Source organism: Pelodiscus sinensis, unplaced genomic scaffold (assembly GCF_049634645.1).
Source record: "Pelodiscus sinensis isolate JC-2024 unplaced genomic scaffold, ASM4963464v1 ctg60, whole genome shotgun sequence".
NCBI classification, from domain to species: domain Eukaryota; kingdom Metazoa; phylum Chordata; order Testudines; family Trionychidae; genus Pelodiscus; species Pelodiscus sinensis.
Genome location: NW_027466001.1, coordinates 113877 through 137810, shown reverse-complemented (window position 1 = coordinate 137810; position 23934 = coordinate 113877). Strand labels below are relative to the sequence as shown.

At 51.1% G+C, this 23934-nt stretch overlaps 1 long non-coding RNA gene across 1 annotated transcript; it reads left to right on the top strand.

The window, feature by feature from the left end:
- Nucleotides 1-4038: 4038 nt before the first annotated feature.
- Nucleotides 4039-7063, top strand: LOC142825862 (uncharacterized). Its single transcript, XR_012900198.1, has 3 exons — nt 4039-4918; nt 5237-5354; nt 5844-7063. It is a non-coding gene; the product is annotated as an uncharacterized LOC142825862 (long non-coding RNA).
- The last annotated feature ends 16871 nt before the right edge of the window (nt 7064-23934 follow it).

Below are 23934 nucleotides of genomic sequence, written 5' to 3'. Positions count from 1 at the left end.
GGACCCTTGCAGGCGTTCCAGGTGAGCATCTCCACGGGTTAAGGGCTCAGCAGCCAACGGGAATTCTGCAGGTCCGCCAGTCGCACAAGGTAGAGCAGTGGTGTGTCATGGCTGGCTGACTCCGTGTTCTTGTAGCGGGCCCGATACAGAGGGGGGAGGGGGAAAGGGCTAAAGGATAGAATTCACACAGCCAGAGACCTTAGTGTTTGAGCTGACGCTGGGCTTTTTTGCTGCGCTTACAGAGGAATCAATGCGGAGCCTTGGCCAGAGAAGAAACATACGAGATGGACTTGATCTGCCTGGACGTGATTGTCGGGAGACGTGAAGGGTCCTCAGGGTTCGGCCTTCCCATGGCTCTGTGTGAGTAAGAGATGCGTGCTTTGGAATTTTCAAGCGTCCTGGCTGCCGGATTCTTCTGAGGCAGAGAGCTTCTTGCTGTTTCACGGAGCCTGGTGGTCTGGGGACTGGTGAAGGGGCAGTTGTCGTTTCAGCAGAGTGTGGATAGGGATTCAAGGCCTCCTTTCTCTCTGTGTTCCTGCAGGGACAGCGGGAGGGGGTGGCCGACGGTGGGAGGCTGCGGTGCGTTACAGGGGAGGAGAAGCGATGCCGCGTCCTTGCCGACTGAAACGCTAAGTTGTTTGTTTGTTTTTCCCCCTTTGCTGGGCTTGGTAGCGAGCGATAAGAAGTCAACGGTCCCGGTGTCCTCCCATCTGGGGATCGAGCGGAAACGAGAACAGCGAGCTGAGGAGCTTGGTCGAATCGCGGCGAGAACCGTCCATCTGGGAGCTGAGCAGCCATCGCTGTCACGGAGATAAGTGTCGGGTCTGGAAATCTCTCGGCTCACGGCCCGCTCGGTTGTAGGAAGGGACGTCCCGTTTGCTCAGAGAGCGAGTCCGAGCGGAGGTTCCCGAGGTTGTGGGTGAAACGGGGCTCCCGTTTGTCAGGGGTGCTGGTTTCTCTGGACCACGGTGTCCTTCTCAGCAGACGCAGGGATCGAGGAGGAAGACGCAAAGCGGTAAGCTTTCTTGCTGCCTCTCCTGTGTTTCTCTCTGGTTGTTCTCTCGTATTGGCCAATACATTCTGTCTGTCTGTTTCTGTCTGTGTCTTTGTCCTTGCTCTGCTTCTGCCGTCCTCTTCTACAGGACCCTTGCAGGCGTTCCAGGTGAGCATCTCCACGGGTTAAGGGCTCAGCAGCCAACGGGAATTCTGCAGGTCCGCCAGTCGCACAAGGTAGAGCAGTGGTGTGTCATGGCTGGCTGACTCCGTGTTCTTGTAGCGGGCCCGATACAGAGGGGGGAGGGGGAAAGGGCTAAAGGATAGAATTCACACAGCCAGAGACCTTAGTGTTTGAGCTGACGCTGGGCTTTTTTGCCGTGCTTACAGAGGAATCAATGCGGAGCCTTGGCCAGAGAAGAAACATACGAGATGGACTTGATCTGCCTGGACGTGATTGTCGGGAGACGTGAAGGGTCCTCAGGGTTTGGCCTTCCCATGGCTCTGTGAGTAAGAGATGCGTGCTTTGAAATCTCCTAGCGTCCTGGCTGCCGGATTCTTCTGAGGCAGAGAGCTTCTTGCTGTTTCACGGAGCCTGGTGGTCTGGGGACTGGTGAAGGGGCAGTTGTCGTTTCAGCAGAGTGTGGATAGGGATTCAAGGCCTCCTTTCTCTCTGTGTTACTGGAGGGACAGCGGGAGGGGGTGGCCGACGGTGGGAGGCTGCGGTGCGTTACAGGGGAGGAGAAGCGATGCTGCGTCCTTGCCGACTGAAACGCTAAGTTGTTTGTTTGTTTTTCCCCCTTTGCTGGGCTTGGTAGCGAGCGATAAGAAGTCAACGGTCCCGGTGTCCTCCCATCTGGGGATCGAGCGGAAACGAGAACAGCAAGCTGAGGAGCTTGGTCGAATCGTGGCGAGAACCGTCCGTCTCGGAGCGGAGCAACCATCGCTGTCACGGAGATAAGTGTCGGGTCTGGAAATCTCTCAGCTCTCGGCCCGCTCGGTTGTAGGAAGGGACGTCCCGTTTGCTCAGAGAGCGAGTCCGAGCGGAGGTTCCCGAGGTTGTGGGAGAAACGGAGCTCCCGTTTCTCAGGGGTGCTGGTTTCTCTGGACCACGGTGTCCTTCTCAGCAGACGCAGAGATCGAGCAGGAAGACGCAAAGCGGTAAGCTTTCTTGCTGCCTCTCGTGTGTTTCTCTCTTGTTGCTCTCTCGTATTGGCCAATACGTTCTGTCTGTCTGTTTCTGTCTGTGTCTTTGTCCTTGCTCTGCTTCTGCTGTCTCCTTCTACAGGACCCTTGCAGGCGTTCAAGGTGAGCATCTCCACGGGTTAAGGGCTCAGCAGCCAATGGGAATTCTGCAGGTCCGCCAGTCGCGCAAGGTAGAGCAGTGGTGTGTCATGGCTGGCTGACTCCGTGTTCTTGTAGCGGGCCCGATACAGAGGGGAGAGAGGGAAAGGGCTAAAGGATAGAATTCACACAGCCAGAGACCTTAGTGTTTGAGCTGACGCTGGGCTTTTTTGCCGCGCTTACAGAGGAATCAATGCGGAGCCTTGGCCAGAGAAGAAACATACGAGATGGACTTGATCTGCCTGGACGTGATTGTCGGGAGACGTGAAGGGTCCTCAGGGTTTGGCCTTCCCATGGCTCTGTGAGTAAGAGATGCGTGCTTTGAAATCTCCTAGCGTCCTGGCTGCCGGATTCTTCTGAGGCAGAGAGCTTCTTGCTGTTTCACGGAGCCTGGTGGTCTGGGGACTGGTGAAGGGGCAGTTGTCGTTTCAGCAGAGTGTGGATAGGGATTCAAGGCCTCCTTTCTCTCTGTGTTCCTGCAGGGACAGCGGGAGGGGGTGGCCGACGGTGGGAGGCTGCGGTGCGTTACAGGGGAGGAGAAGCGATGCCGCGTCCTTGCCGACTGAAACGCTAAGTTGTTTGTTTGTTTTTCCCCCTTTGCTGGGCTTGGTAGCGAGCGATAAGAAGTCAACGGTCCCGGTGTCCTCCCATCTGGGGATCGAGCGGAAACGAGAACAGCGAGCTGAGGAGCTTGGTCGAATCGCGGCGAGAACCGTCCGTCTGGGAGCTGAGCAGCCATCGCTGTCACGGAGATAAGTGTCGGGTCTGGAAATCTCTCGGCTCACGGCCCGCTCGCTTGTAGGAAGGGACGTCCCGTTTGCTCAGAGAGCGAGTCCGAGCGGAGGTTCCCGAGGTTGTGGGTGAAACGGGGCTCCTGTTTGTCAGGGGTGCTGGTTTCTCTGGACCACGGTGTCCTTCTCAGCAGACGCAGGGATCGAGGAGGAAGACGCAAAGCGGTAAGCTTTCTTGCTGCCTCTCCTGTGTTTCTCTCTGGTTGTTCTCTCGTATTGGCCAATACATTCTGTCTGTCTGTTTCTGTCTGTGTCTTTGTCCTTGCTCTGCTTCTGCCGTCCTCTTCTACAGGACCCTTGCAGGCGTTCCAGGTGAGCATCTCCACGGGTTAAGGGCTCAGCAGCCAACGGGAATTCTGCAGGTCCGCCAGTCGCACAAGGTAGAGCAGTGGTGTGTCATGGCTGGCTGACTCCGTGTTCTTGTAGCGGGCCCGATACAGAGGAGGGAGGGGGAAAGGGCTAAAGGATAGAATTCACACAGCCAGAGACCTTAGTGTTTGAGCTGACGCTGGGCTTTTTTGCCGTGCTTACAGAGGAATCAATGCGGAGCCTTGGCCAGAGAAGAAACATACGAGATGGACTTGATCTGCCTGGACGTGATTGTCGGGAGACGTGAAGGGTCCTCAGGGTTTGGCCTTCCCATGGCTCTGTGAGTAAGAGATGCGTGCTTTGAAATCTCCTAGCGTCCTGGCTGCCGGATTCTTCTGAGGCAGAGAGCTTCTTGCTGTTTCACGGAGCCTGGTGGTCTGGGGACTGGTGAAGGGGCAGTTGTCGTTTCAGCAGAGTGTGGATAGGGATTCAAGGCCTCCTTTCTCTCTGTGTTACTGGAGGGACAGCAGGAGGGGGTGGCCGACGGTGGGAGGCTGCGGTGCGTTACAGGGGAGGAGAAGCGATGCCGCGTCCTTGCCGACTGAAACGCTAAGTTGTTTGTTTGTTTTTCCCCCTTTGCTGGGCTTGGTAGCGAGCGATAAGAAGTCAACGGTCCCGGTGTCCTCCCATCTGGGGATCGAGCGGAAACGAGAACAGCGAGCTGAGGAGCTTGGTCGAATCGCGGCGAGAACCGTCCGTCTGGGAGCAGAGCAGCCATCGCTGTCACGGAGATAAGTGTCGGGTCTGGAAATCTCTCGGCTCACGGCCCGCTCGGTTGTAGGAAGGGACGTCCCGTTTGCTCAGAGAGCGAGTCCGAGCGGAGGTTCCCGAGGTTGTGGGAGAAACGGAGCTCCCGTTTCTCAGGGGTACTGGTTTCTCTGGACCACAGTGTCCTTCTCAGCAGATGCAGGGATCGAGGAGGAAGACGCAAAGCGGTAAGCTTTCTTGCTGCCTCTCCTGTGTTTCTCTCTGGTTTTTCTCTCGTATTGGCCAATACATTCTGTCTGTCTGTTTCTGTCTGTGTCTTTGTCCTTGCTCTGTTTCTGCCGTCTCCTTCTACAGGACCCTTGCAGGCGTTCCAGGTGAGCATCTCCACGGGTTAAGGGCTCAGCAGCCAACAGGAATTCTGCAGGTCCGCCAGTCGCGCAAGGTAGTGCAGTGGTGTGTCATGGCTGGCTGACTCCGTGTTCTTGTAGCGGGCCCGATACAGGGGGGAGAGAGGGAAAGGGCTAAAGGATAGCATTCCCACAGCCAGAGACCTTAGTGTTTGAGCTGACGCTGGGCTTTTTTGCCGCGCTTACAGAGGAATCAATGCGGAGCCTTGGCCAGAGAAGAAACATACGAGATGGACTTGATCTGCCTGGACGTGATTGTCGGGACATGTGAAGGGTCCTCAGGGTTCGGCCTTCCCATGGCTCTGTGTGAGTAAGAGATGCGTGCTTTGAAATTTTCAAGCGTCCTGGCAGCCGGTTTCTTCTGAGGCACAGAGCTTGCTGCTGTGGCACGGAGACTGGTGGCCTGGGGACTGGTGAAGGGGCAGTTGTCGTTTCAACAGAGTGTGGATAAGGATTCAAGACCTCCTTTCTCTCTGTGTTCCTGCAGGGACAGCGGGAGGGGGTGGCCGACGGTGGGAGGCTGCGGTGCGTTGCAGGGGAGGAGAAGCTAAAAGATAGAATTCATGCAGCCACGGAGCTTAGTGAGTGAGAGCTGACGCTGGGCTTTTTCTGCCGCCCTTGCAGAGCAATCAATGCGGGCCCATGGCCAGAGAAGAAACGTGTGAGATGGGCTTGAGCTACCTGGACGTGATTCTCGGGACACAGGAAGGGTCCTCAGGGTTCGGCTTTCCCATGGCTCTGTGTGAGTAACAGATGTGTGCTTTGAAATCTTCAGCCATTCCGGCAGCCGATTTCTTCTGAGGCAGAGAGCTTCCTGCTTGGGCATGGGGACTGGTGAAAGGACCATAGTCGGTTCTACAGGGTGACTGTCTTGGAAATATCCTGGACATCCTTTTAAGGTGGCAGCTGAGAAATCTTTGTGTGTCTTCCTTCTCACTGGCTGAAAGCAAAATATTAATTTTTGAATTGTTCGTCTGTACTCGCTCCGAGATTTTCCACACAGATTCTCTACATCTTTCAGCACAGAAGTCTCTTGAATTGAATTGAGGGCACGGACAATAGTCTGCTTTGCAAAGTGACTATATTGCTTGTATGTGCATAGGGCTCAATTCTAGTTGTAGTCCTGCTCTGGTAATGTGAGGTGGTGTCAGTGACTGTGACATGTAAGGAAAGAGGATACAGAGCAGTGCTATCTGAGATGCTTACTTTCTGCCCCTCCTCTGTATTCTAGGTTTAGTTGCAAGGAAAAAGGAGTAATTTGTCAGAGTCTGCTCCCATCTGTCACGTTATTGGATTATGAAGGGATCAGCCGGGTCACTGCTGCACCCATGGGGGGGGATTCGCCCCAAAAGTGGTACAAAGGAGGCCATGTGAGGTGTCAGACAAAAGCTTACTTTTATTCTGATTCTGTATATGCTCTTCATATATCTGTATTATGTTTGTGTGTGGAGTTAGGTATCTGTACTCTGTATGGAGACTGGAAGTCTCTCTAAATGCACTGGGCAAAGTTCAGCCTATGGACATGCTAATTAGCAAGGCTATGTGGGACAATGGCACTCAATAGGCCAAGGACACACCTCAAGAATGAGGGCAGACACCTTTGGGCTACCGGCAGGGAACACAGGGATAGGCCGCTGGCCAGGTGACCTGCTGCAGCCAAGAAGAGACCAGGAAGTAAGTATAAATATGCCATGTGGTTGACTCCATCTTGGTAATCAGCTCAGTACTTCATCCCAGACGCAGCAGTGCAGGGATCGAAGGGCCAGAAAGAACTGTGGACCCATCCTGACCTAGGATGCGCAACAAGGACTTGTAAGCCAGCATCTGTAACATCTCTGCTAGAGCCTGCATCGAGAACTGGGAGATTCGATGCATGTAATGTATGATTCTTTAGCAACCTTACTCTCATGCTTTTCTTTCTTGTGGTAATAAACCTTTAGATGGTAGATTCTAAAGGATTGGTTCAGCGTGATTTGTGGGTAAGGTCCAGAGGGATCTGTGGCTGGTTTCTTGGAACCAGACAGAACTTGTTCGGGGTAGGTGGGGTTGGGTTCTAAGACCCCCCCCATCCGTGTATGAGGCCTGGGGCCATCTGGGGCACAGATATTGCTGGGGTGTCGGAGGGGTTTTGCTTGTGAGGCTTCAGGCAGGCAGCTGAAGCGCTCTGTGGGACTGGTTTGTGGCCTGTTTGGAAAGGTCACCAGTCTGGGGGCTGCAAGAAGCCCCGAATTTGAGCAATTCACCCTGAGTGGACGTCCTCAGCTGTGCCCAAACCGACCCGGTCCTTCACACCATCATAGGATGGAATACAAATGAGAGTTGCTAGCTTGTGTGCATGATCGATGTGAGGCAATATTCATCCAGCTGAGTTTGGAGCAGCTGCCACTGTCACTGAGGTAAGTGTCTGGTTGGTGAGGGCTCTGCCTGCAGCTCACTTGGCTGTAGTTAGAGACTCCACTGTGCCTAGGGCGGGGTTTGAGAGCAGAGATTGCTGAGTAGCATCAGTGGTTACTAGGGAGCTGAGGTCTACAATTTTAAGTGCTGCTCTCTTCCCTGCTCAGGATGGTGGGTCCTTGGTAGCAGGTGTCTCCAGGAGCAGTGCTCTAGGTGGGGAGTTGCCTGCCTTCCTCCTATGTTTGTGTCTCTCTCTCCTCTCTCTGGTGGTGGCCAGCACACTGTGTATGCTGTCTTAGGGCCTCTCCTGGTGGTGTTTCACTCCCCAGGAAGTGGGGTGGGTGGTGGTGGTGCATCTCTCTGGCTTGGACTCCAGTGCATGGAGGTGAGTGGGATAGGATGGGTGTCCCCATGTCGGGGGGGATCTACGTCCAATTGACCCGTTGGTGTCCAGTCCGTGTCTCGTGCTGGAATGGCCGTGTTGTGGAAGGGTTGGAGAGGGCGGCAGGCGTTGGAAGGGCCGGTGCGGCTGTAGCATGATTGTCAGCGATGGTTCTTCTGTGGGTTAGTGGCTGTTCTTACGAGGCTGCTGCAGGTCTGTGGAGCCGCTCTGGAGCCTCAGCTGGATGAGGAGCATCTGCAGGAAATAAGCCTGAGCCATCCGCACGTCCCACTTGGCTGTGGAGCTGAGGAGCACTCTGGTGATGGTGCAGGAGCTGGTGCGAGTTCTGTGAAATTCTCTTTAGCCAGTGTCTGTGCAGTGAGGTGCCTCCTTGCGAGCAGACGCCTGTGATTTCCATGGGACGGGTCCTGGGAAAGGCAGAGCTATGCCTGCGGCTGGGCGTTGTCTGGGATTGTCCTTTCCTCCCCATGACTAGCTGCACGCAGGTCACCCTCCTTCACCAAGAGAGATGCTCCGTAGTTTGCAGTCCCACCCCACCGCATCTCTGGTTTTGAGTCACGGGACGTCACATTGAGCCTGAGACCGGAGAACTTAAGAACATAAGAACAACCAGACTGGGTCAGACCAAAGGTCCATCCAGCCCAGTGTCCTGTCTGCCGACAGTGGCCAATTCCAGGTGCCCTAAAGGGAGTGATCCAAACAGGTAATGATCAAACCACCTCTCTCTTGCCATTCATCTCCACCCTCTGACAAACAGAGGCCAGGGAAACCATTCCTTACCCATACTGACTAATAACCATTAATGGGCTTAAATTCATGGAGGCTATCTAGTTCTTTTTTAAACTCTGTTATAATCCTAGCTTTCACAACCTCCTCAAGCAAGGAGTTCCACAGGTTGACTGTGCGCCGTGTGAAGAAGAACTTCCTTTTATTTATTTTAAACCTGCTGCCCCTTAATTTCATTTGGTGGCCCTAGTTCTTATATTATGGGAACAAGTAAAGAACTTATTCACTTTCTCCACACCACTCATGATTTTATAGACCTCTATCCTATCCCCCCTTAGTCTCCTCTTTTCCAAACTGAAAAGTCCTAGTCTCTTTAATCTCTCCTTATATGGGACCCGTTCCAAACCCCTAATTATTTTAGTTGCCCTTCTCTGAACTTTTTCTAATGCTGCTATATCTTTTTGAAATGAGGAGACCCCCATCTGTACACAGTATTCTAGATGTGCGCGTAGCATGGATTTATATAAGGGCAGTAAGATATTCTCTGACTTATTCTCTATCCCTTTTTAAAAGCTTTTTTGACTGCTGCTGCACACTGCATGGACATCTTTAGAAAACTATCCACAATGACTACAAGATCTCTTTCCTGATCAGTTGTAGTTAAATTAGCCCCCAACATCTTGTACATATAGTTGGGGTTATTTTTTCCAAAGTGCATTACTTTACATTTATCCACATTACATTTCATTTGCCATTTTGTTGCCAAATCACTTAGTTTGATGAGATCTTTTTGAAGTTCTTCACAGTCTGCTTTGGTCTTAACTACCTTGAGCAGTTTAGTGTCATCCACAAACTTTGCCACCTCCCTGTTTACCCCTTTCTCCAGATCATTTATGAATAAGTTGAATAGGATTGGTCCTAGGACTGACCCTTAGGGAACACCACTAGTTACCCCTCTCCATTCTGACAATTTAACATTTTTTCCTACCCTTTGTTTCCTGCCTTTTAACCAGTTCTCAATCCATGAAAGGATCTTCCCTCTTATCCTATGACTACTTAGATTTCCAGAAAGTCTTTGACAAGATCCCTCACCAAAGACTCTTATGTAAATTAAGTACACTATGTCTACTGGATCCCCCTTGTCCATATGTTTGTTGACCCCTTCAAAGAACTCTAAAATATTAGTAAGACATGATTTCCCTTTGCAGAAACCTTGTTGACTTTTGCCCAACAAATTATGTTCTTCTTTGTGTCTATATTATTCTTTACTGTTGTTTCAACTAATTTGCCCGGTACTGACATTAGACTTACTGGTCTGTCATTCCTGGAATTGCCTCTAGAGCCCTTTTTAAATATTGGCGTTACATTAACTATCTTCCAGTCATTGGGTACAGAAGCTGTTTTAAAGGCTAGGTTACAAACCATCGTTAATAGTTCCGCAATGTCATATTTGAGTTCTTTCAGAACTCTGGGGTGAATGCCATCTGGTCCCGGTGACTTGTTACTATTAAGTTTATCAATTAGTTCCAAAACCTCTTCTAATGACACTTCAGTCTGTGACAATTCCTCAGATTTGTCACCTACAAAGGACGGCTCAGGTTTGGGAATCTCCCTAACATCCTCAGCAGTGAAGACTGAAGCAAAGAATTCATTTAGTTTCTCCGCAATGACTTACAAATGGAGCACTTTATCATCTTTATCTCGATCGTCCAGGGGCCACACTGACTGTTTAGCAGGCTTCCTGCTTCTGATGTACTTAAAAAACATTTTGTTATACCTTTTGGCTACGTCTACACTGCATGCTTTTTGCACAAGAACTGTTTTGCTCAAAAGTACTTACGCAAGAGCGCATCCACACTGCCATGTGCTTTTGCGCAAGAGATGTACTTTTGCACGAGAGCATCAATGGCTATGTGGACGCTCTCTTGTGCAAGAAAGCTCTGATGGCCATTTTAACCATAGGAGTTTCTTGTGCGAGAAACCCCTGTTGCCCGTCCACACTGCCTTCTTGGGCAACAGCTCTTGCGCAAGAGGGCTTATTCCTCGTGGGGAGAGGAATAAGTCTTGTGCAAAAAACCCTCTTTTATGATGCTTTACTATAAATTTACTTGCACAAGAACGAGTGTGCAGTACAGACACTCTGCATGTTTTTGTGATAGAATGACTGTTCTTATTCAAAAAGATTGCATTGTAGACGTAGCCTTTGAGTTTTTGGCTAGCTGTTCTTCAAACACCTCTTATTACATTTTTACACTTAATTTGGCAGTGTATATGCTCCTTTCTATTTTCCTCACTAGGATTTGACTTAAAAAGAGCCACCGTGGCTTAACAACCAAGTAAAAGAAGCAGTGAGAGATAAAAAGGTATCTTTTAGAGTTCTTTGCTGTGTTTTTTAATTTGGGGTATACATTTAAGTTGGGCATCTATTATGGTGCCTTTGAACAATCCTCACTTCCCTCAAAGGCCCAGAACATTCTGGGTAGGGCGAGGGTGTTGTGGGCTGAGGGTGCTGTGAGGGGGAGAGGACTGTAGTTTCTCCTCCATGGTCAGCGTTTTAGGCCCTGGATAGGCTGGAGAGGAATAAAGAAGGGCTCTCCAGTGAGCAGCAGCCAGGTGATGCATCAGGGTGTGTCTGTGTTACAACCGTGAGTGGCAGCCTCCCTTCCAAGTGTTCTCTCGTTCTCTTTTCTGTCCCTAGAGGGATTGGGTGGATGGAAAAAAATGGCCGACCTGTGGCAGAGAACAGAGAGGGAGCTGATGCCCTGAGCCCATTGCTAGGGATGGAAGCCAGATAGTGATATGCAGAGTGAGAGCACATGGAAATTCACTGTCCTCCCTCTGTACTTCACTTACACAAAGATTCTTTCATTCACTCACCTCAAGCTCTTTGTGCTGGGGGAGCACTGGTGTTTCTGGGAGCTGTCAAATCACAGGGCCAGGGCCCAAGAGGGTGTGGATTCACTTCAAGACAGAGTCGATTAGGGACAGTTGCTTTTATTAATAAAACATGTATTATAGTAGTGAGATTCTCCTAGAACAGCTCCAAACAGGACCCTGACTGCTGAGCTCTTCCTGGTAGGGCTACCAAGAGTCATGTCCCAGGGACAAGCCCCCCGAGACTCCCCGAGACCCCCCCCCCCGCCAGGGACACACTCCTCAAAAAGCCTGGGGCACCAAATACCGGGCACCTTCCTGGTCTGGCCCCAAGATCAAAGCCCTCTTGGGGCTCTGGTCTGAGGAGGAGTCTCTTCAGGGACTGCAGTCCAAGAGGAGGAATGCAGACATTTATGCCAAAAAAGGTCACCACCCCTGCACACTGGAGCAGGTCAGGGCAAAGGTCAAGGAGCTGCAGCAGGGGTATGTTAGAGCCCGTGAGCGCAGCTCCCACTCTGGGGAAGCACCATAGTATTGTGCCTATTATGAGGATCTGGACCGGATCCTGGGGGCAGGGGAACCCCTGCCTCCCGAGACAGTTGTGGAGTCTGGGGTGGACACCCCTGTGCAGCAGCAGCCGCAGCCGCAGCCGCAGCTCCAGGGTGAGACCCCAGAGGACCAAGAGCTCCAAGTGGAGGAGGAGGAGGAGGACACCAGCAGGAGCATTGTGACCCTGACCCTGGAGCCAGACACCCAGATGCAGGAGGCCTCCCAGACAACTTTGGGCACCGGGGAGGGAACATCAGGTGAGTGCTGTGAGGGTCCAACACACACAGGGCAGGGGAGGCGGGAGCAAAGCGGATGGTGCAGTACTGTGACATGTCATGCTGATCACAGCCTGAGGGGGTGGAGGGGCACACACATGGCCGACCACAGGGAGGGCCGTCCTACCCCTGCACCCGCATGGCTGCGAGGAACCACCTGCTCCTGCAGACACTGATGCCAGGTACAGGCAGGGGTTGGGGATCCTGGGATTGCCACACAGCTTCAGGCCTCTCAGCAACCTGCGGGAACCCCAACTGTGGCCTGGCACTAGTCTGTGCTGCTTGGCCATGGAGGGAGGAGGGGGGGCAGGATGGTGGCCTGCACAGTGGACTGCAGGGAGGCCTTGGCTGCTGCTCAGGGCATACCATGCCTTGCTGAGACCACATGAGCATCCCCTGACCCTAGAGGACAGGCATTGACTGCTAAGAAGGAGGGCATGCCCTCTCAGGGAAAATGTGAGCATGCATGACTGACGACTTTTCCTTCTTGTCCTCCACATCCGGACCAGCTGTCCAGGAGGGAGAGCACACCTCTCCCACCTTCCAGATGGCTGCAGGGAACCCGTCGGCACTGGCGCACGTATTTGGACCTGGTGCGCCAGCACATCTCGGCCCTGCAAGGGATGCAGGAGACATTTAACCAGAGGATGCAGGCAGAGATAGAGCGGTGCAGTCGCTTGCTGGACGAGTTTGTGCAGCAGCGCACTGCTAATCTGGGAAGCCATGGCCTTCCTCGGTCCTGTGTCTGTTCCTGCTCCTCCTGCTCAGTCTGCCCCCTCCTCACCCCCTGTCCTCCCTTCACCCTCTGCCATCCCAGACCCAGGTACAGCTGCACCTCCTGTCCAGCCCCTACTGTCCCAGCCTGCAAGCTCAGCCATCTCTGAGCAGGCCGCTGCAGCCAAGGTGGCAGGGGCTCATCATCCAGGTGGCACCCTCAGCCCTGAGCCTCCCACCCTTCCAGGTTGACATCCCCCTTCCCATCTGAGAGAGTGAGTAAGGGAAGCACTTTATTTCACTGTTGATTGTTTAAAAACCAATAAAACTCTTTTGTTCAGAAAAATAGATTAAGTAAAAAATCAACAGTGAAATAAACTGTCAACGTGTTTTCAACCATCCCTGTCTCTGTACACATTCACACCAAGAACAATGTGAATGTGGGGCCAGGAGGGGCTTTGGGCGGGGGGGGGGGGAGCACTGAGTGCATGGGGTAATCCCACATTTGGAAGGCCCTGGGGAAACTCATTGGGCTCCTTGGAAGAATTGCTTCCTCAGCTGGTGGGCTTGCCGGATGGCAGCTGTCCGGGGCTGCTCAAAGTGCCTCCCCTCCACAGCAGCCCATGTCCCCCATGCTGGGAGGAAGGCCTCCCCTTTCCTCTTCACTAGGTTGTGCAGCACACAGCATGCAGCAACCACATCGGAGATGTTGTGTTCCCCCATGTCCAGCCGAGCGAGAAGGCATCTAAACCTGCCCTTCAGACGGCCCAAGGTGCACTCCACCTCCAAGCAAGCCTGATTCAGGCGGGAGTTAAAGTATTCCCTGCTTGCATCCAGGTGTCCAGTGAATGGCTGCATGAGCCAGGGCATAAGGGGGTTCACCACGTCAGCCACGATGCACGTAGGCATCTGCACATCCCCGACTGCATAGTTTCACTCCGGAAAGAATGACGCAGCCTTCAGTACAGGTATGAATTCCAGAAGATATGGGCATTGTGTGCCCGGCCTGACCACCCGACGCAACTGTCTATGAATTCTCTCTGGTGGTCAACCAGGGCCTGCAGCACCATAGAAAAGTAGCCTTCTCTGTTAATATACTGGGCTGTTCGATGGGGCGGTGTGCAGATCGGGATGTGTGTCCCATCGAGTGCTCCACCGCAGTCTGGAAATCCTAGCCCCGCAAATCCAGCCACGATGGTATCCAGGTCTCCGAGGTGGACAGTTCTATAAAACAGCTCTGCAGTGATGGCTGTCACCACCTGCAGAAAGGGACGAATAGAAACACACATAAGACATTAGTGGAGTTGCATGAGCTGATGAGAGGTGCTTCTCCACCCCTCCCCTCCCAGACCCCAAGAGCCTCCACCTCAGCCAACCCCCCTCCCTTCCCCGCACCATGGCAGGGTGAATCCAGGAGGACTTCTACCACTGCTACCCCCATTCCCTCTGTCCAGTCCTGACTGCCCCCCCATGGACTGTCCCCAGAGAGTGACTTACCTCCATCAAGATGGCCCCCAACAGTAGATATCCCCACGCCAAACTGGTGTCCTACAGAGCAGTAGCTGTCGGGGGTGGCCAGCTTCCGGAGGGCAATAGCAATCTGCTTCTCCAGGGGGATGGCGGGCCACAGGGGGTGTCCTGGCATCGTAGGGCAGGGGCGAGCCAAGCACACAGCTCCTGGAACGTAGACTTACGCATAAGGACGTTTCAGAGCCAAGCCTCATCATCCCACTGCTCCATAACAAGCCGGTCCCACCAGTCTGAACTGGGGGCCAGCCTCCAACTTGCCTCTGCAGGAATAAGGGCAGTGGGGCTGCAGCCTGAGTTAGGGGCTCAAAGCTGGGCTCTGAATCCAGCTCTGCCACAAACATCATGATGGTCTCATGAAGATGTGGCAGAACGTCCAGCATCACAGTGTGGGGCCATCGCCTGCCCAGGGGCAGCTCAGGCTCCATGCCCAAAAACACAGTGAAAAGCAGAAAAAAACCCTGAAAATAAACTTCTGTGGTGTCCGAGGAAGCAGGGCAATCAGAACAAGCACCATAGCAGCGTTGCTTTCCCTCCAGGATGTAGGCAAGCCGGAAGCAGGAGCAGAGCAACAGCTGTCCAGGGGGATCCCTTTAAGCACGCGTCTCTGCAAAGGACATGCAGCAGCACCTGGAAATAAAGGCTGCCCCCATGCCCTGCCAGAAGCACTTCCGGGTGCCTTTTTTTCCCCCGAAAGAGTGTCCGACAGTCTGGACACGCTTTTTTGAAAAAGCTGATCGATTTTTTGATCCGCATCATGCTGTCTAGATGCTCTTTTTCTAGAGAGAGGCTTTTTCGAAAGTATTTTTTGAAAAAGCCTGTTGAAAAAGGCGTGTAGTTTAGATGTACCCTCGGTGGCCATTTGCTGATAGAGATTTGTGCCCGTCTAAGGGTATGTATACACTGTATCGTTTTTCTGGAATAAAGGACGTTATTCTAGCAGAACAACAGTAGCAGCCACACAGTAATTTCATTATTTCAAAAGAAAATTGAAACAACGGAGGGCTTATTCCTCATGGAATGAGGATTAATCAATGTCGGAAAAAACGCCTCTTCTGAAAAAGCTTTTTCGGCAGAGGGGGAGCATGTGGACGCTCCACTGCTGCTATGTCAAAAGAGCTCCTCATTCTAAAGTTATTCTTTTCCAGTGCATCCTGGGGTGCTAAATCCAGATAAGTTCCCCTAATGTGGATGTGCTATCTCAGACTTTGAGGTGTCCCAGTAGTGTGGACGCTCTATTTCCAAAATCAGCTTTTCCAGAAGATATCTTCCAGAATAGCTTTTTCTGAATGAAACGTGCAGTGAAGACGTACCCTTAGGATAGGTTTACACTGCAGGCTTATTTCAAAATAGAGTGTCCACACTCATAGGATGCAGAATTGCATTTAAGGCCACCCAGAACCACTTCAGGCAGGGCATCTGGTCAGCAATTACTGCTGGGAGCTGCTGCTTGAGGCTATCTGAGACCCTTTCACCTGGGCAGGGTAGGCTGGTGGGCCCATCCCACCCACCCTAGGAGCGGCCAAACAGCCAACATAGACACCCCAGGGATGGAGCTGGCACTCACATTAAGAAGGCAGGATAAGGGACCCCCTGAAGGCAGGGTGACAGAGTGGGATCTCCCGTGAACTCAGGGATAGGGCAGGGATTTGCCTGGGGAACACAGGATGGTGAGCTTGATCCCACCCCGCTCTGCCCACACAGTCAGTGGCTGGGCAGACAACACCATCTGCCCCAGGGATGGACCTAGGTCCTGTGCTAGGAAAGCAGGATAAGGGACCCTCTGAAGGTAGCAAAATAACCCCCCCTCCCCCCGTACAGCCATTTCTCGGCCCTTAGCTATTGTGCTGCAGTTTCTGCAGACTGCCCTCTTGACCCTGCAGGAACGCAACCACCAGCTGATTGAGAGCGCAAGTCTTCCAGCTGCACCACGCTGTACACTGCCGCTTCTTGCTCTAAAGACTAGCTCTGACTGGTGGGACCGGCTCGACATGGAGCACTGGAATGACCAACAGCGGCTCCAGAATTTCTGCATGAGGAAGGAGACCCTCCTGGAGCTGTGTTCCTGGCTCTCCCCTGCCCTCACACGACAGGAGAAGTGGGGCGCCATTGTTGTGTGGAAGGTCACCACGCCGGACAGCTACCGATGTGTTGGGAACCAGTTTGGTGTGGAAAAGTCGACTGTCAGGGCCCACATCGTGCAGGCATGGCACTCTCCGGCTAAGGTCCCAGAAGGGGTGTGTGAAGTGCTGGAATGGGGAACCCTAGGGAAAGGGTGATCGGGAGTGGTGGGGAAGCCCCTTTTCCCAGGCAGTTTTTCAGTCCCACCCTCACACAGCCTTGCCAAGGGATAGGCTACGTAGGGGTGGCTCCTAGTATGTGTGGGCAGGGAAGGGGTGGGCTGGGGGACCTGCATAGGGCTCAGGCTGCGACTTAAAATAAGGGATAAGGGAACTCCTCATGTATATTGGCCCCAGACATCTAAGAGTATCTTTTAGAAAAGGCTTTATTTTCTGCAAGATCAGCATCTCGACTGGCGCTTTTTTCCAGCAAAGCTCTGTGCTGAAAAAAAGTGGCAGCCATTTTTATGCTAATGAAGCAGGAATGATTTAAATTCCCGCTTTATTAGCAATTGCGATACGTCTAATTTGCATCCCTTTTCCGAAAAAGGGATGCAAAATCTAGACGTAGCCAATTTGTATAGCTCAAATTGTATATCTTATGTCATCATTTGGCACTGTCTACGTGATGCCAAATTTCAAAATAAAGTACTCTAACGAAACATCCCTTTTGCCTCGTAGAATGATGTTTACAGGGCCTTTGAAATAATGAACCCCAAAAAAACAAGTCTGCTGTGAAGACGAGGGATAGATATTTTGGAATTCTTGGGTATCCGGAAATAGCATTGCAGCGTTGATGTAATATTTGGCTACGTTCACACTGGGGAATTATTTTCAAATACTTCAAAAGTGACGAGGAGTCCTGTGGCACCTTATAGACTAACTGAAGTGTAGGAGCATAAGCTTTCGTGGGCAAAGACCCACTTCGTCAGATGCATGTAGTGGAAATTTCCAGAGGCAGGAATAAATATGCAGGCCAGGATCAGGCTGGAGATGATGAGGTGGATCCAATCAAGGAGGATGAGGCCCACTTCTAGCAGCTGATCTGGAGGTGTGAATTCCAAGAGAGCAGAAGCTGCTTTTGTAGTTAGCAAGCCATTCACAGTCTTTGTTTAATCCAGAGTTGATTGTGTCAAACTTAAAGATGAACTGTAGCTCAGCAGTTTCTCTTTGAAGTCTGGTCCTGAAGTTTTTTTGCTGCAGGATGGCTACCTTTAGATCTGCAATTGTGTGTCCAGGAAGATTGAAGTGTTCCCCTACAGGTTTTTGTATGTTGCCATTCCTAATATCAGATTTGTGTCCATTTATTCTTTTACGTAGGGACTGTCCTGTTTGGCCGATGTATATAGCAGTGGGGCATTGTTGGCACATGATGGCATATATTACGTTGGTGGATGTGCAGGAGAATGTACCAGTGACAGTATGGCTGATCTGGTTAGGTCCTGTGATGGTGTTGCTGGTGTATATATGTGGGCAGAGTTGGCACCGAGGTTTGTTGCAAGGATTGGTTCCTGAGTTAGAGTTATTATGGTGCGGTGTGTAGTTGCTGGTGAGAATATGCGGTGTGTAGTTGCTGGTGAGAATATGCTTCAGGTTGGCGGGTTGTCTGTGGGCAAGGACTGGCCTGCCTCCCAAGGCCTGTGAAAGGGTTTCAAATACTTTAACCCCAAAATAAGTTATTTGAAATATTTTTCAAAATAGTGTGTTCCCACAACAGGGAAGCATCAACATTTGTGTGAGGCAGGCTCCCTTGGAAAGGACATGCTACTTTGACTCAAAGTATGGCTACACTACACACTTATTTTGGCAGGTTTTATTCTGAAATAGCTTATTCTAAAACATCTATTTCAAAATAGCATTTCTCCATTAGGCTGTGTCTAGACTGCAGGGTTTTTTTGAAAAAACTTCACCTGCGTCTAGACTACAGCCTCGTTCTTTCGAAATTAAATCGAAAGAACACGGCTTTTCTTTCGACAGCGGTACGCCTCATTTCACGAGGAAGAATGCCTTTTTCGAAAGTGCTCTCTCGAAAAAAGGCGTTCTTGAATGCAAACAGGGCTTTTTCAAAAGAGAGCATCCAGACTGCCTGGGTGCTCTCTTTCGAAAAAGCGGCTTGCTTTTTTGAAAATACTGCTTGCAGTCTAGACGCTCTTTTTCGAAAGAGGCTTTTTCGTAAGTATCTTTTGAAAAAGGCTTGCAGTCTAGATGTAGCCTTACAGAGAAACCTTGTAATTACTCTGAGGCAGGCTTCCCTAAAGTGGATGTGCTACCTTGATTTAGAGCCCCAGGAAACACTCGGGAGTAATTACTTTAATGGCCTTAGGAAGGCGCTATTTGTAAATCGCAACAATGGAGCACACACAATATTGCTATTTAGAAATAGCAATTTCAACAATGGCATTATTCTGGAACAATAAACTCTCATTTCACAAAAAAATAAGGAGCCTGTTATTCTGAAATAATTTCAGAATAGCAGGCTTGCCTTACGGACGCTCAAGTTACCACTTTTCTAAAAGGATGTGATATAGACCTGCTGTTAGCGCCCCAGGAAGCACCGGGCAGTAATTATTTTGAGTGACTGTGGGGAGTACTTACTTTGTTATAAAGCACAACCCTTACATCTAAATTGAAATAAGAACAGCTGGGCATATACACTGAATCCATTCCAAACCGAAAAAGTTATTTCCAAATAAAAAAGATTGTTATTAGGGTAGAAATGCCCCATTCCGAAATAACTGCCCTTAGCAGAGCAACAGTGACACTCGGATGATTCTGTAGCGCATCAACAGTGCCACTCGGTGCTCATTGCAGGTAATGCACGTATAATTCTGAGGCGGAGAGGAGTTTGCTCCCCACCACCAGACTGCATGGAGCAGAGAGGAGTTTGGTGGGGGGGAGGGGAGCAGACTGCACGGGGAGGAGAGGAGTTTGGTGGGGGGGAGGGGAGCAGACTGCACGGGGCGGAGAGGAGTTTGGTGGGGGGGAGGGGAGCAGACTGCACGGGGCGGAGAGGAGTTTGGTGGGGGGGAGGGGAGCAGACTGCACGGGGCGGAGAGGAGTTTGGTGGGGGGGGATCAGACTGCACGGGGCGGAGAGGAGTTTGGTGGGGGGGTGGGGAGCAGACTGCACGGGGCGGAGAGGAGTTTGGTGGTGGGGAGGGGAGCAGACTGCACGGGGCGGAGAGGAGTATGGTGGAGGGGGGATCAGACTGCACGGGGCGGAGAGGAGTTTGGTGGTGGGGAGGGGAGCAGACTGCACGGGGCGGAGAGGAGTTTGGTGGTGGGGAGGGGAGCAGACTGCACGGGGCGGAGAGGAGTTTGGTGGTGGGGAGGGGAGCAGACTGCACGGGGCGGAGAGGAGTATGGTGGAGGAGGGATCAGACTGCATGGGGCGGAGAGGAGTTTGGTGGTGGGGGATCAGACTGCACGGGGCGGAGAGGAGTTTGGTGGTGGTGGGGGATCAGACTGCACGGGGCGGAGAGGAGTTTGGTGGGGGGAGGGGAGCAGACTGCACGGGGCGGAGAGGAGTTTGGTGGTGGTGGGGGATCAGACTGCACGGGGCGGAGAGGAGTTTGGTGGGGGGAGGGGAGCAGACTGCACGGGGCGGAGAGGAGTTTGGTGGTGGTGGGGGATCAGACTGCACGGGGCGGAGAGGAGTTTGGTGGTGGTGGGGGATCAGACTGCACGGGGCGGAGAGGAGTTTGGTGGGGGGAGGGGAGCAGACTGCACGGGGCGGAGAGGAGTTTGGTGGGGGGGGATCAGACTGCACGGGGCGGAGAGGAGTTTGGTGGGGGGGATCAGACTGCACGGGGCGGAGAGGAGTTTGGTGGTGGTGGGGGATCAGACTGCACGGGGCGGAGAGGAGTTTGGTGGGGGGGAGCAGACTGCACGGGGCGGAGAGGAGTTTGGTGGGGGGGATCAGACTGCATGGGGCGGAGAGGAGTTTGGGGGGGAGGGGTTGCCGCGGGGTCTCCTCTCCCGAGTGGGGGCGGGGCATCAGCGCCGGACGCTTCCGTCTCTGAGGCAGGAGCCCCGCCCAGCTATGGGGGGGCGGGGCGGGATGAGGGGGAGTAGGGAAAGTAGCCGCCGTGGCTTGTGGGAAACAGGACACGTACAGACATTTCAGGTGAGCATCTCCACGGGTTAAGGGCCCAGGAGCTAAGGGGAATTGTGCAGGTACGCCAGTCGCGCAAGGGAGAGCAACGGGAGACCAGTGGTGCGTCATGGCAGACTGACTCAGTATTGTTGTAATGGACCCGATACAGAGGGGCGGCGGCGGGGGGGGCGGTCTAAAGCAGTGGTCTCCAACCTTTTTACACCCAAGATCACTTTTAAATGACAGACCAAGCCAAGATTTACTGCCCTGCCCCTTCCTTGAAGCCCCGCTCTCTCTATTCTCCTCCTCTCCATCACTTGCTGTCCCCAATCCTTATACTGCTACTTTTCTTTAAAAAAAACAATTCTTCTGTAGAATGAGGTTTTTCCAACATTTGGCCTGTCTAGACTGGACCAAATGTCAGAAAAAAAAACCCTTCTTTTGGAAGCCACCTTATTCCTTGGGGAAAGAGGAATATAAGGGTGACCGAAAGAGCCTGATTGCTCTTCCACTAAAAAAGCGGAAGAACAAACGCAACCCTGGATGCAGAAGAGTTTTTCTGAGATATCTCCAGAATCCTGAAAAACTCCTGCAGTCTAGCCGGACCCCCGCTGGCTTGAGACAGGATGTGTAGTCTCTGCGGTGGGAATGAGGGATTTGGGTGTGGGAAGGGGTGAGAGGTGCAAGCTTTGGGAGGAAATCTGGATGGAGGAGGAGGTGGAGAAGGGGACACTGGCTCGGGGAGGGGGCTCCAGGCTGGGCGGTGTTCATAGAATCATAGAATCATAGGACTGGAAGGGACCTCGAGAGGTCATCGAGTCCAGCCCCCTGCCCTCAAGGCAGGATCAAGCTCCGTCTACACCATCCCTGACAGATGTCTATCTAACCTGTTCTTAAATATCTCCAAAGAGGGAGATTCCACCACCTCCCTTGGCAATTTATTCCAATATTTGACCACCCTGACAGTTAGGAATTTTTTCCTAATGTCCAATCTAAACCTCCCCTGCTGCACTTTAAGCCCATTACTCCTTGTCCTGTCCTCAGAAACCAAGAGGAACAAATTTTCTCCTTCCTCCTTGTGACACCCTTTTAGATATTTGAAAGCCGCTATCATGTCCCCCCTTAATCTTCTTTTTTCCAAACTAAACAAGCCCAGTTCATGAAGCCTGGCTTCATAGGTCATGTTCTCTAAACCTTTAATCATTCTTGTCGCTCTTCTCTGTACCCTTTCCAATTTCTCCACATCTTTCTTGAAATGTGGCGCCCAGAACTGGACACAGTACTCCAGCTGAGGCCTAACTAGTGCAGAGTAGAGCGGCAGAATGACTTCACGAGTTTTGCTTACAACACACCTGTTAATACAACCTAGAATCATATTTGCTTTTTTTGCAACAGCATCACACTGTTGACTCATATTCAACTTGTGGTCCACTATGACCCCTAGATCCCTTTCTGCCATGCTCCTTCCTAGACAGTCGCTTCCCATCTTGTATGTATGGAACTGATTGTTCCTTCCTAAGTGGAGCACTTTGCATTTCTCTCTATTAAACCTCATCCTGTTTACCTCCGACCATTTCTCTAACTTGCTAAGGTCATTCTGAATTATGTCCCTATCCTCCAAAGAAGTCGCAACCCCACCCAGTTTGGTATCATCTGCAAACTTAATAAGCGTACTTTCTATCCCAATATCTACATCATTGATGAAGATATTGAACAGTATGGGTCCCAAAACAGACCCTTGAGGAACTCCACTTGTTATCCCTTTCCAGCAGGATTTAGAACCGTTAACAACCACTCTCTGACTACGGTTATCCAGCCAATTATGCACCCACCTTATCGTGGCCCTATCTAAGTTATATTTGCCTAGTTTATCAATAAGAATATCATGCGAGACCGTATCAAATGCCTTACTAAAGTCTAGGTATATGACATCCACCGCTTCTCCCTTATCCACAAGGCTCGTTATCTTATCAAAGAAAGCTATCAGATTAGTTTGGCATGACTTGTTCTTCACAAACCCATGCTGGCTATTCCCTATCACTTTATTACCTTCCAAGTGTTTGCATATGATTTCCTTAATTACCTGCTCCATTATCTTCCCTGGGACAGACGTTAAACTGACCGGTCTATAGTTTCCTGGGTTGTTCTTATTCCCCTTTTTATAGATGGGCACAATATTTGCCCTTTTCCAGTCTTCTGGAATCTCCCCTGTCTGCCATGATTTTTCAAAGATCATAGCTAAAGGCTCAGATACCTCCTCTATCAGCTCCTTGAGTATCCTGGGATGCATTTCATCAGGACCTGGTGACTTGCTGACATCTAACTTTCCTAAGTGATTTTTAACTTGTTCTTTGTGTATCCTATCTTCTAAACTTACCCTCTCTCTGCTTGTATTCACTATGTTAGGCACACCTCCAGACTTCTCGGTGAAGACCGAAACAAAGAAGTCATTGAGCATCTCCGCCATTTCCAAGTTTCCTGTTACTGCTTCTCCCTCCTCACTAAGCAGTGGGCCTACCCTGTCCTTGGTCTTCCTCTTGCTTTTAATGTATTTATAAAAGGTCTTCTTGTTTCCCTTTATGCCTGTAGCTAATTTGATCTCATTTTGTGCCTTTGCCTTTCTAATCTTGCCCCTGCATTCCCGTGTTGCTTGCCTATATTCATCCTTTGTTATTTGTCCTAATTTCCATTTTTTATGAGACTCCTTTTTTATTTTGAGATCATGCAAGATCTCCTTGTTAAGCCAAGCTGGTCTTTTGCCATATTTTCTATCTTTCCTACACAGCGGAATTGTTTGCTTTTGGGCCCTTAACAACGTCCCTTTGAAATACTTCCAACTCTCCTCAGTTGTTTTTCCCTTCAGTCTTGCTTCCCATGGGACCTTACCTACAAGTTCTCTGAGCTTATCAAAATCTGCCTTCCTGAAATCCATTACCTCAATTGTGCTGGTCTCCCTTCTACCTTTCCTTAAGATCATGAACTCTATTATTTCGTGATCACTGTCCCCTATACTGTCTTCCACTTTCAAGTTCTCAACTAGTTCCTCCCTATTTGTTAAAACCAAATCCAGAACAGCTTCTCCTCTGGTAGCTTTTTCAACCTTCTGAAACAGAAAGTTGTCTCCAATGCAGTCCAGAAACTTATTGGATAGCCTGTGCCTCGCTGTGTTAGTTTCCCAACATATGTCTGGATAGTTGAAGTCCCCCATCACCACCAAATCTTGGGCTTTGGATAGTTTTGTTAATTGTTTAAAAAAGGCCTCATCCACCTCTTCCACCTGGCTAGGTGGCCTGTAGTAGACTCCTAGCATGATATCACCCTCGTTTTTTACCCCTTTTAGCTTAACCCAGAGACTCTCTACACAGCTATCTCCTACATTCATCTCCACTTCAGTCCAAGTGTGTACATTTTTAATATACAAGGCAACCCCTCCTCCCTTTTTTCCCTGTCTGTCCTTCCTGAGCAAGCCGTACCCTTCCATACCAACATTCCAATCATGCGTCCCATCCCACCAGGTTTCTGTAATACCAATGATATCATAGTTGTATTTATTGGTTAGCAATTCCAGTTCTTCCTGCTTATTACCCATACTTCTCGCATTTGTATATAGGCATCTAAGATACTGATTTGATCTTGCCTCCCTGT